Source organism: Protopterus annectens, chromosome 17.part0, assembly GCF_019279795.1.
Source record: "Protopterus annectens isolate FY-2018-M chromosome 17.part0, PAN1.0, whole genome shotgun sequence".
Classification (NCBI taxonomy): Eukaryota; Metazoa; Chordata; order Ceratodontiformes; family Protopteridae; genus Protopterus; species Protopterus annectens.
Window position 1 is genome coordinate 404882883 of NC_056751.1, and position 20286 is coordinate 404903168.

The following is a 20286-nucleotide window of genomic DNA, read 5'->3' on the forward strand; positions in this document are numbered from 1 at the left end:
CCCCAAGATGAGAACTTCCATCCCTTCCTGCCAGTGCCTCAGACACCCGAATTAATAATTGTACCCAGGTTGCTTGAGTCATAGTTAAGACTTCACTCCATGACATTATATGAAAAAAAAACCAACTTCTTGCACTTTGATAAGTCTGTAAATTAAAAAAAAAAAAAAAAAAAAACAGATACTGAAAATGAAAGTCATTTGAAAGAATATAATATCATGGACATAAGTACTTATTAGTATGTTCCCCTTGGAACAGCATCAGTAAAATGAAAATGCTATAAATATGTCTCTCTCAGAAGTAAAAATAAATGAAAAGTAAAAGCTATATTCAGGACCTCCAAGATGAAGGCCTGATAGCAACTATGAACTTGCAAAGCACAGGGGATTAACCCTGTATTACAGTACAACAAAGAACCAAGTAGGGCTCACTGCACACTTTATTTTATAGCAAGCTTCTCTTATAAATGATGGCTCATAATCCAGATGCTTACCCTAATGTCAATGCTAAGAAAGGTCAGGTCAATGAACTGATGTCTGCTCTGGCTGATATATTATGAATTCCAGATGCAGTCATCTTTACTATTTCTCTCTTTTTCTCTCACTCACTCACTCACTCACTCACTCACTCACTCACTCACTCACTCACTCACTCACTCACTCACTCACTCACTCACTCTTTCCCTACTGCTGTCTTTCTTAGAATTTTGGAGAAAAGATTTTGCTTTGATTGGTAGGGTGAAAGGGTAACTGCCCAAGGTGCAAAATGTTAGGGGGTGCAATCGGTAGATGCCAGTTGGTCTTCAGTGCATTACTGGAATTTAGAAATCAATGCTGGTAATACATTTTCAGTCACAGCCAAAGCACTTAACACTTCATGTTTGGCATAAACTGTATAGCTACTACAGTTTTAAAAGAAAACAGCTTGTTTGTTTGTTTTCTTTTTTCTTTGTCCTTCAAGTCTGAGAAGAGCATTTTCTTTTTTATCCAGAATAGTTTGCCACACCTCAGCTTTTGAGATAGGGTTTACAGGCTTCAACAAATATTCTGTTTTTTCATGTCTAAATTAATTCTGTGCCACAAATCTGCTGAGATGCCTGTCCACTTGTCCATAAGGTTTGACATTTTGATTCTCACTAAGGGGACCTTAGATATAGGCAGCATACTTCTCAAAAGTGCAGATTTTTGCAGAATGTCCAGATTTTTGCCTCCTCTTATTGGTGTGTTCCTCATAAAATTTGTGGTCTTTCATATCACTTAGGACTGAAATCTCTAAATAATGACATATATCTGAATTTCAGACTTCATATCCTTCAGAAAAATGCATGCTAACACAAACACTGTTATTCTAGCCACTTTCTAGGTTTATAGAAACAGTAGTTAAAACCTGTCCCTGTTTTCGGGCCTTTTTCCCCCATTATTTTAGGGCTTTGCCCAGATTTCTTGCACTAAGAGACTGAGCGGTATGATAGGCAGGACTTAAAAGTTGGGGAGAATAGGGAGGAAGTCCTTAACGGCAAGGTAGAAAGGAAGACATAGAGTTGTGAATAACAGTTTCCTTTGTTTAAAGGAGACGGGGTGTATTTTCAGGATACCCCCTCAATTGATAAAGGCAGAGGCACAGTCACTTCCATGAGGTCTCCTCTTGTTGATGACTGATTCATAAGTAAAGTACATTGAATGAAAAGTTATTTTTATAAAAGGCAGATTCATTATTCCTACAATAATATTCAGAATAATCTGTTCAGACAGGAAACACTTAAAGTTCTTTTTGTTTTACCCATATTTTCAAAGTCATGAATAAAGGTACTGACTTCAGTGCCACAGAGAGCACCAATATAAAATGGGAGGCGTCTAAAATTAGAAAACAGTCTCACTGAAAAGGTTCATAGGTTGGTACTAGGCTATTGGTCCTAGGGACTATACAAGCCTAGCCATAACAATTCCCTGGCTATTTCTTCCCACAGTATTTACTTCCCTGGACCCCTGCCTAGCAGGGCGACTGACATGATCCCCGGGGTGAATTTCCTATCTCCCATCCAATTGTCAAGGTACCTTTTGAAGACGGCCAAAGTGGTGCTCTGCTTGACATGTATGGGCAGTCTATTCCAGAGTCTTGGGAGTCTCTGGGTCAGGAACCTATCCCTCCAGCATGGTTTGTTCATTGTAATGACAAGGTTTAGATCCCTGGAGCGTGTGGCTCTGAGGGATTGGGATTTCTTTAAGTGTAGCATGTCCAACAGCTCTGAGTTTGACATGGCCTTGTATGTTAAGCAGAGATCGTCTCTGAGTAGACAATATGCGACAGAGTATAGCTGAAGTTTTTTTAGACAGTCAGCATAGGGCATCTACTTTAGGCCTGTAATTCTTTTAGTGAGGTATTTCTGCAGCCTTTCCAGTTGTTGCAGATGTCTTGAGAAGTACATACCAAACGAGGCGTTGTATTCTATAATGGGTCTAATGAGGGATGAGTACAGTGGAACAATGACTTCCTTTTTTCTGGATGAAAAGTCCTTAGTGATGAGGTATGCACATAGAAGGATTTCCTGACTGTTGTGGTGATGTGGTTATCGAAGATGAGACCACTGTCCACCTGTGTCCCTAAGTCTCTTATCACACTTTCGATGTTTAGTGTACTGCCACCTATGGGGTAATTCACAGGTACATGTTTTTCCCCCCAAAGGAGATAACTATACATTTCTTGACATTGAGCTTGAGCCCATGGCTCTGGCACCAAGCATCTGTTTCTGTAAGGCCCTTTTGTAGAATATCCACATCATTTGGGGATTCAGTAATAGCTCCCAGTTTGCAGTCATCTGCAAACGTTGTTAGCCAGAGTCCCTTAGTGTCGGCCTGTACTTCAGAGAAGTAGATGCCAAACAAGAGTGGTCCCAGGACTGAACCCTGAGGTACTCCACTTGTCACTTGTCTGGAGCTGGATTTGGTGTCTGCTACTTTTACAGTGTGGGCTCTGTCAATAAGCCAGTTGGCAACCCATCGAGTGATGTAGGGATTAATGCCCAGCTTAGTAAGTTTATCTATGATTCCAGAGTGGGGGATGGTATTGAAGGTCTTGGCACGGTCCAGATAGGCTGTGTGGACTGCCTTACCCTCGTCCACAGCTCTGGAGACTGATTCGAAGAAGTCAATCAGCTTCAGGAGACAAGATCAGCCCTTCATGAACCCAAACTGTGTGGGGTCCAGTGTTTGAAGGTTGCCCATGTCTTTGTTTATAAAGTCCATGATAATACGTTCCATGGCCTTGCAGATCAGGCTCGTCAGACTGATGGGGAGGTTCCCAGGATCCAAGGTGGATTCCCCCCTTGTGGAGTGGGATAACTGTAGCTGTGCGCCACTCAGTGGGCATGAAGGCTGAGGTGAGGCTATGATTAAACACGACACTTAGGTGAGGTACCAGTTCATTTTGTAGTTCATGTAGTACACAGCCTGGGATGTCATCTGGTCCCATGGATGCTGTATTCTTAGCTTTGGAGAGTGCATTTTTACCTGTGTGGTCGTTATTACCAGAATTTGGCAATCTTTCGGCATTGAGATGGGCCCTTTAGGGGGCGACAGGGGGTGAAGTTGGTATTGAATTGATCTGCCAGAATATTGGCAATATCCTTGGGATCAGTATATTTAATGCCATTCTGTTGTAGCTCAGAGCAGATCTGAGCATTGCCATTTAGATTCTTGACATAGCTATAGAATGCCTTGTGGTTCTCTTTGGAATATTTGGCAATTTTATTTTCGTAACTAGCTTTAGAGGATTTTATGAGGGATCTCAGCTTCTTACTGAGGCTGGTAAGGGAGTTTTTTGCATCCTGGGACTTTCCTCTTTTCTGCAACAGTTTCTTCCTTTTGTTGTAAAGTTTGTTTATGGCAGGGGACCACCACATTGGCTTCCTTTTTTTGAGGAGAGCGTCTTGGTTCTATTTGAGATGACACGATTCATGCATGAGTGGATGTGCTCATACAGTGCCTTAGTGTAGGATTCAGCAGTCAAACTTTCAGTTCCCGTCTACAGGGGTGTCATGAAGTTTGTCACTTCTGACTTGAGTAGCATGAAGTTGGCTTTGCAGAAGTTTTTTTTATGGAGGTTTCCTTACTGGGGGGTGAGGGAGGGATGTGGATGTCGATGGTGATTAGAGTATGGTCAGACCTGACCAACGAGGGGGTGACCATAGGTGTGGAGCATCGATTTCCCATGTTGGTAATGACCAGGTCTAGGATATCGGAGACCCTGGTGGGATTATGGATTAGTTGATCCAGGGCATTGGAATTTATGAATTCCAAGAACCGTTGGGCAAAGGTGTTGGTACACGACTAGTTTTCCCAGTTAATGGCAGGATAGTTGAAATCACCCAGTATTAGGGTGCTTGGTTGTATCTTAATATTTTCCAGTATGTTTAGAAAGGTGTAATGAGAAACTTGGGGCATGGTGGGGGATATGTAGCAAGCTACAATTTGGATTCCAGTCTTACCTAGTGTTAGTTGCACCTGGAGAATTTCAGACACATTGTGTTGGGCAACTAGCCTGGTGGTGTGAATATACTTGGTGAATATGGACACTCCTCCACCTTTAGTGTTTCAGTCCTGGTTTGGTGGCCGAAAAGTGTGTTAAGAGTTGTAGCCTGGTATTGCAGGGATGCTCTCTGGAGCCTTGAAACAGGTCTCAGTTACTGCACATATATTGATGTTCTCCATTTTTAGGAGTGCCCTGAGAGAGTGCATTTTGAGGTTTAGACTTCCAGCATTGAGTAGCATTACCTTCATATTTTGCATGCTTGTACCTGTTACAGTGGTGATTTTGTCCTCTGAACTTTGCCTAAAAAAGGCACTATTGGGGTGGCAAGAGCCTTAATCTTAGCCTTAATCCCAGGGGCGACAGGTGCAGACCATCTCTGGCAAAGCATTGTGGTCTGTCGATCATGTTGCCCCAGGGGCAGACAGATACTGGATCCCCTTTGAATGACACCAGAAGCTTAGCCAATTGTTGATGTCAATCATTTTGTCCTTATACTGTGGTATAATTCTGGGTGAAGGCAGGATGCTACTCAGGGCTAGGGTCATACCTGACTGGGCCAGATGATCTGAGAGCTCTTCCATGTCTCTTTTCATGTAGTCCAGGGAGGTACATCTCAAGTCATTCACTCCAACATGAACAATGACAGAGTCATATTTGTACTTGTTGTGGAGTGACTTGAGTGCATGCATTATGTGGTGGATCCTAGCACCCAGCAGGCAGCTGACTGTAATTTTCTCCTTGTTCAGCCTGGTGAGTGGGACATCAGTGTGCCTGACTATAGAGTTGCCTATGACTAAAGTGTTGGGTACACTGTCTTGCCTTAGGGGCTGTCGTTGGGTGGCACACTGGTGTTGTGAGCTATGTGACACTTTGGTTGTGATTGGTGTTTGTTTGCGTGTCAGCTTTGGAGGTCCTTGTTGCTTGAGCAGGTTACTGTTAAGGGCCTCTGCATATGAGGGTTTAGTGTTGCTATGTGAGGGTGTTGGTGGTGTGGGTTTAGAAGGGCTATGTATTGCTTGAGGTGTAGTGTGGGTGTTAACCTTTTCCTCTTGACTGTCTAGCACAATCTTGGGTGGAGAGAGCTTTGCTTTCAGTTTGGCTATGTTAGTGCATCTCTCGCAGGTTGTAGTGCTGGGTGGTAGGAGAGGGTTGTCTGTGTACATGAGGCAATTGCTGCATTGCCCCAGTATGCCCAGATTCACCAGAGGGACAGGAGAAATCACCGGACGCTGACCCTTGGACATCCCTGGTTTGGTGCTTTTTTTTTGTAAAATACAAGAGCTGTTTTCCCTTATCTTAGCAAGGTACTTTGCAATTATAGTCAATCTTTAAATCAAGCATGTCTCCTGCTTATTGCATAAAAATCAACAGACTGAAAGGAAAAGTAAGCAACAAGCTAAGATGTTTTATAAAGTTGAAGAGATAAATTAAACACTTCATAAAAAGTTTACAGTTAGCAAAGAGGTATAAGACCATATGCAGATAGACCTACGCCCTGTAATAGTTGTGTGTATGATTCCCCATGACCATTGTTTGCCTACTGTGTCTCTGAGCAAGCCATTTAACCTGACATTGCTCCTGGGTCACTTCTAAAAATGGCACTGTCCAGTGGGCTTATCCAGTTAACAATTTTTTTGAGCATCACATTATTACCTTAGTCTGAACTTGACTCCTCAACAACTAAAATAAGCTGATTACCAATGCCATTTTGACATTTAATGATAGCTATTAGCAGGCTCGAAACCCTAATTACAGATCTGGAAGAAAGTTCAGTTGCTTAAAGAAACTTACCATAAAAGTAGATGTTCAACTCATCATGCAACAGCAGCCTTAGTGATATGGGGTTATATCCTGTCAAGGATATAACAGCCAGCCAGCTTCCAAAGTTTGAGTTCACCTTCCACGCAGCCAAACTGTCATGCAGCTCAAGCTGAGATGGCTAAAAGACATGTTTGGGTGTCAAGCCCTTCAGAGCTTTCCTGTCAATAAAAAGAGGAACGCTGTGCCCACAAAGAACAATGCTAGGAAGAACAAGAAATGAACAACCACACCCTGGCAAAAACAACATACCAAAATATAAGGGGGGGGTGGAGGGAGGGAGTGGCTACTGCAGCCGTGTTCATTCAAACATCTACTGTTGTGGTAAGTCTACTTACACAACTGTAGCATGTTCATTATACTGATCACTGCTGCAGTAGCCTTAGCTATATTGGTAGACTACCCTAGCTTATTACATTTGGGAGGTGGAAGAAGAAGAGTCTAGGAGCCCTTGTAGAATTGCCCTTGCAAAGCCTGATCTAGACCCAGGGAAGGACTTAAGCTTAAAGTGTTTTGTAAAAGTATGTACAGACAGACCAAGCTGCAGCTTCAAGAATACTTATGCAATTCAACCCATTCCAAAAGGCCATATATGAAGCCAAGGACCTGGGAGAGTGGACTTTGACAATGCCTGGAAAAATGTTGTTGTGATGAGTATCAATAAAGGTAATAGCCTTAGAAAACTATTTGGAAATAGTCTGTATTGACAAAGGCTGTCACATCTCCTTACCTTCACAAAAAAGAACAGCAGATATAAAGATCTGAAAATGTTGGTTTTGTTAAGATAGTACCTGAGATGTTAGTGGACATCCAAGGTATGGATTAGCCTTTCTCCCTCATTTTTTTAAGATCAGTAAAGAAAATGGGGTGGGGTGGATAGTTTGGCTTAAAGTAAACTCAGATACACTTTAGGCATAAAGAAGCAGTTCTCAAAGAAACCCTGTCTCTGTAGAAAATGAGATAAGGTTGACTCACCATAAGGGCTTGCAACTCAGATACTCTTCTTGCTAAGGTCAGAAAAATTAGTAAAATTGTTTTCCATGTTACAAAATTCAAGTCAGACAGATTAGCTGATTCAAATGGAGCAAGTATTAGCTTCTCTAACACAAAATTAAAATTTCAAGGACGGGCCACTGGTTTTCTTGGAGGTTTCTTAAGTAAAACCCCTTTCAAGAACATGTTGGCATGAGAAAGCCTTGAAAGAGGAGGATCCATGGGCAGACATGCTGAAAAGGCCAATAAATTAACCTTATTGGAGGAGTAAGAAAGATCATAGGAAAGTCACTCACACAAATATTGTAAAACCAGAGAACAACTAGCCCTGAATGGCTGCTGGTTATATTGGTGTTGGCAACAACTAGAAAATCTTTTCCATTTGCTAATATATAACTTTCTAATAGCAGGCTTTCTTGCCTTCATTAGTACCTGCTGCACACCTTCAGTAAATAGGTGCCTACAGGAAAATAAGACCCTATCATCCAGGTAATCAGTTGACGTTGATTGAGGTCAGGTGCATCAAACAGCACTGATCTTGTGTGAGTAGATCCATTCTGTGAGGAAGCTTGTGGTATTTGAACCTGGCCTTTTCCAAAATAAGGGAGAACAACTGCTTCCTGGACCAGAAAGGGAGACAGCACAGAGATCGTGGGGGATTCATTTTGAATCTTTAGAGGTACCCTGGATATCGGTGGAAAAGGTGGAAAAGCATATAGGAACACTCCTGTCAAAGAAAAAGAAAAAGGCTTTTGTCTTCTCAGGTCTTCTAGAATGGAGTCCTGGAACAGAAGCTTCCCAGCTGATTATTTAGAGAGGAGACAAATGGCTCTACTAGAGGAACTCCCCATGGATGTCTCAAATATTGGAAGACCCCTGATTTAATTTGCATATGTGAGGGTCTGCCCTATCCTGTTCAGCTTGTCTACCATGCAATATTGCTCTGATGGAATTAAGGATGCCTGTAGATTGAGACTGTACTGTGAAGCTATATCCCAAGCTAACATGGGAAGTCTGCAAAGGGGGTATGACCTGATTCCCCCCTACTTGAAGAAGTACCACATGACTGTGATATTGTCTGAAACAACTTGAAGAGGTCCTGGGGACCAAAGATGATTCTGAGAGTTGAGTGCCTTGATCAGGGCAAGCATCTGTTTTATATTTACGTGCTTACATCTATCCTAGCTGTCCCACATTACTTGCACCATTATCCCTCCTGAAACTGCTTCCCAAGTAAAGTCTAAGATGTCAGTGATGATGTACTGCTTTGGAACAGGGATGGATAATTGGAGATTTCAATTTAGGAATATTTGCTGTCTCCACCAAGTATTTTTTCTATTTAAAAATCTCAGTACTTAGATTTGAAAAGACAAGAGATGTTGATGCTGGGACCAAAGAGACTTCACATACCACTGTAGCTTTCTCATTTGGAGTATTGCCAGGGTTGCCATGAGAATCACAGATGCCATGAAACCCAAAATCCTGAGGTATTCCCTCACAGTGAAAAGTCTGAGTGAAGAACCTTAAAACAGATCTAGATATAGATCTATTTTTCCTGGGAAGAAAATCTCTTTGAACTAAGGTATCCAGCTGACACCCAGGAGCACAACCCTGTGTGGAGTCAAAAGGATCTTTTGAATGTTAGTTTCCTGACACTTTGAAAAAGACTCTGTAAAGATAAGTCATCTAACTATGGAAAAAAAAGAAAATGGATACCCTGTATCCTGCAACAAGCTATAACTGGATATAGCCACTTATTGAACACTCTTGGTGTGGTGGATAATCAAAATGGTAAACCAGAGAACTGATAAAGTGATCCATATACACAACCTTAAGAAACACCTGAAGTCTTGATAAAAAGAAATGAGATAATAAGCATCTTTTAACTATAGAGTTATCAGGAAAATTGAATGAGGAAGAAGAGGTAACAGATTGTGAAGTGACATAATTTTCAAGTTAGACAATATCACAAATAGGTCTTAAAAGAATGATCTAGACCTCATCTCCAAGCATTTTCTTTCTTTGGCACTAAAAACATACTTTGACAGAAATCTTTCCCATCTTGAGATGGAGGAAATGGTTCTGTCACTCCCTAGAGCAGCATGTAATGAAGGATAAGTAGGAATAATTCTGGTCTGGTGGATGAGGAATAACCTCTTGGCAAGGATGAATATATTCCCACTGCCATCTACAGTCTTGATGAAAAATCTTCAGAAACCATTTGTCTGAAACTATCTGTTGCCAAAGAGGAAAATGTACATTCAGACTTTCTGGAAGGGAAAGTGAACTGCCAGGGTGGGAGGGGGAACAAAGTTCCTTAAAGGTTCATAGGATGATACTAGGCTACTGGCCCGGAGACCCTTATAAGCCTAGCCAATAATTTTGCTCATGTTTCCAAAAAGTCAGCACCTTATATAGTTAAACTGACTAGTTGGACTGCCCTTGGTTCCTTAATTCTTTTTGGAGCACCCTTGCCATTATGACAAAATTAGATGAAGGTTATAGAATCCCTTAGAAAATTAGAAAAAGGGAGGCAGAAAATATTAGAGATTCCCTAATTTAACTTAACCCATTGACCCTCTGCAGCAAAGGAGCCAAAAAGTGAATCTCTATCCAAAATAGAAAATAAAATGTCATCATTCACATCCTCTTGGGAGTTTCTGAGAATGCAGACAGACAAACCTGTAACAGAGGCTATAGCCCTAAATAATTATCAACTGAAACACACCCACAGTAAACAGAGCTCAATGACTAGTACACTAGAAGAAACTAAATAATTTAAAGCAGATAGTTCCTCACAGGAAGAAACTGCAGACCAAAGATTCATTATACTTTCACAATTAGTCAGAATAAACATCAATATGCAAGCCTGACAATTCAAAATGCAGAAAATTGAAGTTGCAGAAGCATACACTATTTTCCTGTACCCATCAGTAATATTTGCATCGTTATCAGAAAGAGTAGAATAGGAATTAATGAGCTCTTGTATGAACAACTAAAGTTACAGCTGTGGGTCAGGTTTGGGAAGAGTGTATAAAAACTTAAAAAGACTGAGGAACTTTATACATTATATCTGCCTTTTTAGGGACAGCAGGCTGGCTAGCAGGAAAAATGCAGACAAAGACACCACATCCTCCAAAGCTGACAGAACTGGAGGAGATGGTGAAGGTTCAGGAAATTCCTTTTGTAATGGCTCATAACATTTTCTGAAGGTATAAGAAACCTCGGTGTACTCCCACTGAAAACACTGACACATTTGGGAAGTAGTCTGAAAGAGAGAGGAACCACAAAGGGAGAATCAGAAACTGAGCTCTCTTCTGAGTATGAATCAGAAAATTAAGAAAACCTCTCTCTGTCCCTTCATCTTCCTGTCCAGATTCAGAATCTTGAATCTCCTCAGGAAAGGAGGAAGGCGGTATCCTTCTTGCCAGAAAGCAATAAATAAGATGGATCAAAAGCCAAAATAAAACCCTGAGCCAGACCCAGTAAACTACTCCTATCTAAGAACATTTTAGGAGTAGATACACTTTTAGTTTTCTGTTTCTTTTCGACCAAAAAAAAAAATTTAGCCAACAGTGTTATAAATGGCAGCAATTGCTTCCCCAGGGATGAGCACAACAGTCTGACAAAACTGGGAAGCTTTCCCAGTTCCTTCTCCCAGGACCAACAACAGTGGCTTTCCCTTGCCTGCTGAGCAGACCACAGCAGCTGCAGAGGATGGGTCCCTATTAATACATCAAACTGCCACATTGCTGAATGGCATTTCATCAGAAATGCCCATTTGTTGAACTATTCTGACTGAGATCACATTACATTAGGGATGAGGAAATTTGCCCTTTCCCCACTGTAGTGCGATCTCGTAGTTGGTATATATAATTAGCAGGGGGGGGGGGGAGGCTAACCCTGGGCCATAATGGGTTTAGATGCTTTACCAATGGAATAAAAGATGAGTGGTCTAAGGGAGAGCTGAGAAACAGGGATATTGAATCAGTATAGGGAGAGGTGTAGAGGCTACCCGTGGTTGTGAATGCCTGGTCAGATGTTAAGTAGAGGGTGAGGCCCCCACTAATGGACCCCGTGACTGTTGACATGCTGGGAAGTCTGTTAGATGTGTAATATTCAATTTTTTTTTTTATTATGTTCTGTATTTTTTTTTATTTTTTATATTTATGTTTGCTCTGTGTGGCATGGAGTGCAGCAATGCAAGCAGAGCTTACATATAGACAGCTGACACCTGCTACACATCTAAAATTAGAAACCAGATGTAATCAATTCTCATAATTAATGTCATTATTTTATTTGCTTTTATGTTTTATTTTTCACAAATGCTGTTTACGTGTCATGGCGCTTAGCGCAGTGGAGCCAAGCACAGCTCATACATACATAGCTGACACTTGCCAGACATCTAAAAACAGAAACCAGATGTAATTATTTATTTATTTACAGGTTTGTTTACACGTGTTTACATGTGTTTGCACGGTCGTGGTGCTCAGCAATGCTAACAGATAGCTCAGTACTATATGTGAAAGTATAGTCGTTTTTATAATATCCAAGTAGCTAAATGGGTAAAGTTCCGACTTCATGTGTAGTAGGTCTTGTGTTCAAATCCATAGCAGGGAGAACATGTCTGTAATTTAAGGTACTATTTTTGTATAATAGAACAAAATTGTAAAATATGGCATTGCTGTGCTCTGCTGAGCTATGTTCAACCATGTTACGCACCGCATAAACATGATAATGGCTGCTAATGTTTGCATGGTACTAAGCTTCGCTAAAACCATGGTTATGAAGTTTTCTGGTTGCTCAGCTCTGATTAGCTGGTTTGTGCCCTGCTAAGCAACCCTGTGCTTTTTTTTGAATGTTGCTCAGTGATGTGTAAGAGCAGGAAAAACAACCTATATTAAGCACAATAGGCAGGAATTCTGCAGCATTCATTGGAGTTCAATCGACTGTTGATATGGCAGGTGGCTCTGGTGAAGGTGCACGCTTTTGAGCACAGAAGTGGGGTATTCAGGAGTCCGCTGTCACGACTGGGCTCCTTGTTAAAAACCATAATGCCAGGCTGATGCAGGGCAGATTCCAGGGCTTAGAGTTTAAGGGGGTGGCCTGGGACAATTTGACCAAGGAACTCTCCAGGGTTACTGGTATCCCCAACACAGGTGAGCAGTGTCATCACCACCATGATGACCTGAAAAGGAGAAAGAAGGGAACCTTTGACACCTGGGTCCAACAAGCAAGAGCAGGGAATGTCCCACAAGTATGTAAGCATGTTTTCTGCTGTCTTAACAAAATGCAAGCTGAATGTCTGCAAAACTGGCATGCATAATGGTGTGCTTCTCTCCCAACAGCTGCAGCTGAGAGGGCTCACAATGTCAAGTCCCATGCCAGGTACCTGGCCAGCTTGTGCTATGAGTGTGGTAAGTACAGATGTATTATGCTAACTGTAGAGCACAAGCTGGCCAGGTTGTGCTATGAGTGTGGTAAGTACAGATGTATTATGCTAACTGTAGAGCAACAGACATGAAAGAGTAAAGCATTTACTGCAATAAAGTATAAGAAAAAATCTGTAGTGCAATAAATGGGGAATTAGAACTGTAGTGCAATAAATGAACAATAACAACTGCAGTTAAATAAAAACAAGAAACAATACCAATAACAGTAAGAAAATTGTGTACAACAGGATTGTGTTGTATAACCATTGCAGTAGAGATGTATGCATTGATTCTGTAAGGTAAGGTCACTGCAGTCAAGTATAACACTGTAACAGCTGTAGAATGCAAATCGAATGGGCTGCAAACTGTATTGCTTAGCTCACAGTACTGCTCAAGGCTGTCTCCAGGCCAATATCGGTCATATAATGCTCTCTATTCCTCAGACTTCAGGTAACAAAGGTATATGGGTGAGGTAGCCCACTCCATGGGCAGATATTGTGTGTGGACTTCACAGATATTTCAAACTAATAACAATAAAATGCATTCACCAGCATTGTTGATTCTAAAATAAAACTGTATTAATATATGCAGTATGCTTGTATTCCATGCATGTGTGTTCTACTGTCACTGCAGTCTAGTATAACACTGTAGCAGTACTAGAATGCTAGAGGAATATCCTGTAACTTGTACTGATCAATTCATAGTATGGTTCCAGGTGATCTCCAGGTAAGTATCAATCACCCAGTAGTCAGCAGTGACTCAGTAGCTCAGTCTGTTAAATGCATTGTACACAGTACATTTTGCCACCCACACACAGTCCAAGGTTTGAATCCAGGGGTATGCAGCACTAAATTTTCAGTATCAGTCACATAATGCTCACATTTTTTCTCTCCCCAAAAACACAAAAAATATATGGGTGAGGTAGCCCATATTATGTGCACATATTGTGTTTAGATCTCACAGAATGTTACAATCAATACCAAGAATGTGTTTATCAGCATTGTTGATTAATAAATAAATCTGTATAATCCCAGTACGGATGTATCCCTTGTATGTCTGTACTAAGTTGCTGTAGTCAATTATTACATTATTTGCAGATGTCCCCTACAGTCACAGTTATTGGGTTCTGCTCCCATGCCTGCCAACTAAGGCATGATAGCTGTCTAGTTTACTTTCTGTACATAAACATACTTCTCAAGTGTCACGATTTCTTGTAATGTAATTAAAACTGCCTAATTCATCTGTCACATGATTACCAGATAAATTATTACCTAGAATGCAATGTATTACCACATCCATTTACAGAACACTGTGTAGTTGTGTACCTGCATTTGTTAGCACTTGGCCCTTGCTGCCCCATGCTATCAACTTGAGAGATATGTATGTGCTACAACAGCTATAAGAGAATTGTAGTCACTGTAATCACAACTGACAGTACACACCTGTAGAAGTATGTATTACCAGTGTTTTCAGGGATATCATCTGCAATGTCACTAAAGGAATGTTTTGCTCTCTCTCTCCTCCTACCCCTTATCTTAATTTATTCATTACTGTTTTGCATTACTATGATTTAATATTAACCTAATTTGTTTAACTATATTTTGGAAACTGTGGTTCATTATTATGTTTTATTATGATTCGATATTAACATATTTTGTTAAACTAACTGTTGTGTTGGCCTTATGGTTTACTTCACACTAGCATGCTATTACCATACTTATTGCTATGTTACTTAATGTTCTGCTGCACATAACATGCATTAATGTGTATCTGGATTAATAAATATGATGTTCCATTCCGTTAATACTAACAATGGCTTGGTTATTACTAACCGTAACTTATTGCTATACCTCATTTACCACAGCACGTCAAGGTAGGCCAGTTCCGGCTGATCTCCCTACCTTGCCACAACCGGCAGTGGTACTGGGTCCCAGTATGTCTGGGACCCAGACCAGTGGTGCCCCCCCTCTGCTGCCTCTGTACTACCTGCAGTGTCGGGTAGTACCACCCCATGGGATGAGGATGGACCCCCCCTCAGGGAGTGGAGGTAGAGGGGGAGTTGTCACCTGGGATAAGCTGCCAGTCTTGGTGTGCATGATAGTCCACCATGGCTACGACTGCCATCTGCCCCAGATTGAGGACATGCTAGCCAACTTGGTGGGGCAGCCTCACCCTGCTGCCCAGCCTCCAGCACAACCACCCTCAGGGTAGTGATGGAGCAGTGCCGACAGTCCCATGGGTGGGGATGTGAGTCACGTTGCTAATGTCTGGAGACACATGGGACTCTGATTCCACAAAAACACCTCCCTAACCAAGGTGTTCACCCCACTCATGTGGCACACACCGCCCCTGTCTGCTGTCTTGTCTGTTTGCAAATTCATCCTCAGTTACCCAACCTACCTCCCCCACACATACATTATGTTCCTTACCCAACATTCTACTCTCACCTTAAAAAAAAAAAAAATGGGCACCTGTCCAAAAAAAAAATATTGTTCCATACATAGCTCTCCATTTCACACATGTGTCCACTGGACACACATAATTTGGTCCAATTGGCTTGACAATGCAATTATGCTCTCCTCACCTCTCTCTCTGGGGTAGAGAGTTCAAAGTCATGTACAAATTCTGTCAATGTGCACAGTTGTTGCTGTACAAGAAATGGATAGCTATGGTTCTTTCCTACACCCTTCCTGCACACATTCCTACCTGCCTTTACTATGTTTTTCCCCCTGATTGCCCCCATTTCACCACTTTCCTATCTCCCCTTTTTTCTTTTCTTTATATTTTTTAGTGCAGTGCTGTGAACTACATCGCATCGAGCAGCTTTGCTTAGCTCAGCTAAATAGAGCTATACTAACTATATGTGTTTATGACATTGTAGGACACATGTACAAAATAAACACCTCTGCATGCTTCGAACCTTAGCCCATCACACCTACAGCACACTACATTAACCTGCCATGCCACACAATTCTTTATTAAAATAGGTGGTTTAAACAAAACCTAGTAATTGCCAGTTACACTCATTAGGCGTGTTTCAGCAGAGCTGCGTGCCACACCACAGCAGACAAACTGGAATTAAAAGTAATGAGATAAATGGGAGTGTACCTTGGACTCTGGTGCAATAGTACACTACTAGACAGCCAATGACATGATTATGGATGTAAGTGAGGCCTGTGACAGCAGGTAATTGTGGACTTTTAATAGAAACATGTAGAAAGACACCTGCTAAGGCATCAATGGCAAAGTACATGTACAACTGGGACCATGGTGCAGAAATACAGCCATATAAAGCCATGCACATATTGATGGATGTGGAAAATGTTTCTCGCAGCCTGTATGTGTGCACATATATCTTGCAAGTACACCTGCTTTAGCAGCGACTCAGTAGCTCAGTCTGTTAAATGCCTTGCATACAGTATCTTTTGCCACACACAGTCCTGGGTTCAAATCCAGTGTCGTGTCGCATTTCAATTACATTATTGTGAAGACAACAATTAATGTATTACACATGCACTCTTTATCCACACAAAGTATTGCAAATGTAATAACTGCTTTTCAGTGCTGGAAGTCACAGACCTGCAGGTAGGGACACACATCACATATTGTATAGCATAACTATATGTTGCCTAGTACTCTCTTAGTGACACAGTTGCCTTACATACCATAAACACATACCTTAATTGGAGTGTAAAGGGAACTCTCACCCTGGCTCTGGTTGTACAACAATGCTGACACAGCTGACACAGTTACACCTACAGCTTGTTGTCCCCAAAGTGTTCACACCCTCTGCCTATGTCTACTACCTGCAGCAGCAACTGCAACCTGTGGTACACACAGCTCTATGTAAAGGTTTCAGCTACAGACCTTCCCTCTGCGACAATCTAGTCTCCTCACCCCGGTAATGTGCATCTCAACAGCTAAGAAAGGGGCCCTGATCTATATGAAGGCCTTATATATTGCACAGTGGTTGCATGTCACTGGCTAATGATAGTGCAATTCAGCTGTTTAGGCTGCAATTAGCATATCAGCACCACAGATTGGTTTAGAGGCAATTACCTGCTAATGAGAAGCATGTTAAAAATGCAAGCAAATGACTATGGGAAAACATTCTGTATGAGACTTTCTCACACAGAGTATGCCTTTGTGAAATGGTACCAGATGGAAATTTCAACAAAGGAGTACTGAACTCCAGCAGGTATGTAACTGTTTTTTTGTGTTTAACAGGATGCAGATGAGAAGATAGAGGTATGGGGAATAGGGATTACAGCAGGAAGCTTGTCTTAGACCTGTGGTAATGACATGTTATTGATACCCTGCTGTCGTACACCTATAGGGGACATACAATACATCAAGGTTGCATTGTCTTTTGTCATTGTGACACACTGGTGTTGTTGGACTGTGCCTATATAGAGGCTGTAATAGCACACTGCTATTTCTCTGGCACTCATCTTATGACATATTATTGGGTGACCAGCCTTAGGGGACACACCACATTGGACCAGAGTGTTGGGTGTATGATCATACAGCAGAATATCTCATGTCACACAGGGAAATACCTCAGTAATGATACTATCTCAGTTGTATCCACACATGTATTATGTTGTCACACTGTGGGGTATGACATGTGTGAGCAAGCAATTGATAGTGCTGGATATTTTGTTCTTGCTTTACCTGTACATAGCGGACATCCATGAATATGATCCTGTAATGTGTTTCCTTTTTGTTGTCTTTCAGGACTAATGTATCGTAGATGCCATGTCCCCTTCTCAGATGTGGAGAATGAACTAATACTTGAAGGACTACAACACCATCATCACATCCTTCTATCCAGGGAGAGGCATAACAGGGAACAGCAGGCTGCAATGTGGGCAGACCTTGTCCAGGAGGTGAATCCCAGTGACCACCAGGCAGGAAATATCAGCAGGTTTGACACAGCACTACAGACATGGTAAATACTGCATGCTGTCACCGGTGGAGGGCCTGCAGCAGAACAATCATTTATGCCACTGATGAATTCCTGGCAAATCTAGGGACACATGAAAGCTCGCAGGCATCCTTCACACCATACATCGTGGAGGTGGGTGCTAAAGTGTCTGCAGCACAGGAGCGTGCAGGTAAGCTTACTGTGGTCACCACTGTAATACTGTAGCAGTAATTCTTTCAGGCTGTACATACCTTTATGTGGGTGTCAGATCTATGTGCTTTGGGTGGGCGGGGTTTAAGCTCAGTTGAACACTCATACTCAGAATGTCACCAAAACATCAAGTAACACAGTAGCTACTGTACATGTGAGATATATGCAGGTATTACCTTGTTGTGCTGCAACATGCAGTGGTACTGAAATTACCTCACCCTCACCTTTTTACAGGTCTGTCAGGTACTGTCCAAGGCCATGGTCCTGCTCCTGGTAAGCTTGATACTGTTTTGTTATGGAACAGACACATGCTATTAAATTTAAGGTTCAGACTAATGCCATATGTACAATTAATCCTGAGTGTAACCACAGTAGAATGTTTGTATGTTCCAATCTGGAACATTTACCTAAGGTTCCTACAGCGGGTAATTGCAAGACTGTAGTTGAATGAAGAGAAACACATTTGCAGTTATAGGTTTGCATGAGGCAATTAATCCAACATGCCTTTTAAAAAACGAATGGTTGATGGTACATACCTTAGGCATTGAAACTTGTATTTGTATATATCTGTTAAGATAGGTGTACTGAGTTTTAAGCTTTGTTTTATCAAGTACAGTGTCATATTGCATAAGTAAAAGGTAAATTGTACTGGTCAAGTTTCACTTGATTTACCTGACATGCTTGATATAAAGGCCTTGAGTCAAATGTGCATTTGTTGTGAGGAAGTCGGTTGTGCATGAAAGTGGAGATGAGAAGATATGAGACTGGTAATGCAGTTGTGAATCCACATTATTATGAGTCTTTGTGGATTTTCCATACATAATAGTGCTGGTAGTAATGTACTGTTTTTGTCTTGCTTTTCACAGGTGACTGAGGGGGTTGGGGTCTCTCCCCCACACAACCTGATGTCAATGTCTCTTTGGACTCTGGTGATGATGGTGGCCACAGTGAGGCAAAGGTGGGGTTGTCAGGGGCTGAATCTGTCCCAGAGTTTGACATCCCTGTTCAGCCCCCATTGTCACTGCACACAATCAGTATGCCCATACATACCCTGTCCCCAGAAGCTACAGATATTGGACAGTCATAGGGTGGAGACACTGAACAGGACAGTATAGCAACTATGGCTTCAGAGAGTGTAGACACTGGACATAGCCAGAGAGCTGGTGAGGTCCAACACAGGTGGATTGACAGGGCTGCTCATAGGAGGACTGTTGTCCACTCACCACCTATTGCAGGTGTGACAGCATGGGTCACTCGGCGCATGTTTTGGGCTTTCATGGAGGCACAGCCATATTTTGAATGGAACACCAGACGTATGCTTAGGGTTATGGATGCAGCACAGTCTGACATCCATGACTGTCTCCACTGCATCAGGGACACCCTGGATTAGTTACATGATGCAGTGGCAGAAGGTGGGCTGAGACAGTGTCTGTCTTGGATCACACACTGTCGGTGCTGGAACATGTGGTTGGAGTAGGACAATGGACCCATGGACGTAGGTCAGCAACATCATGTGCTGAGAGCCCATGTGGCCATGCACAGTAATGCTCCCATAGTGGCAGTACATCAAGCACTACAGAGGGGAGTGTGCTGTCCACACCATGATGTGGCAGGCCATGGGCTTGTGGTCATGGGCAGTCCCATGAGGGGCATAGTCCCAGCAGACAGCAGTCAATATCACGTACTAGCACCTCATCTGATCTTGGGCATGGTGGTGCCAGTGCAACTCCTGGCAGAGCCAGTTCCCATGTTCGGGGCCAGAGAAGGTGAATTGTCAACTCTACCAAGTATGGTCCAAAGCTGTCCGGTTAGCACTGAGCTTGACTGTGTACACGCACACACTCACATGCCACTGTCACATACAGGTCACATAAAGACATATATGGCACCCCTACATGGCCCATCTAACCCAGTCACCTTCCAGATTCACACACATGCTGTCAACTCTTTGGGCGAGCCTAGGCCTCCAGCACCCCTACACAACACCCTGTGCAATTGATGATATCTGTGCCACATCCCTGTCATCCTTCCCATCAATGCAGGGAAATGAAGCTATGTGTCTGATGCACATAGTGTCTATATTACTTCACATGTACTTGTGTAATGCAGTATTGTTTTGCCATGCCACCTGTAGTGGTCACCAACGTATGCTGGCATGTGTCATCAGTACGCAACATACTTTTGTGTACCTTATGTTGTATGATGTTGTACTGGTGTTGTTACACAATGACAGGTATGTCACCACCTGTGTATGTTTCTTTTCCAGGAGTCTAAGGGGATAACCTATGGCCACACAACGGCAGTAAAGCAACACAGGATGGCATGGCAGCACAGCAGAAATATGACTTCAGCAAGATACAGCAATATATGTGCATGGCTCC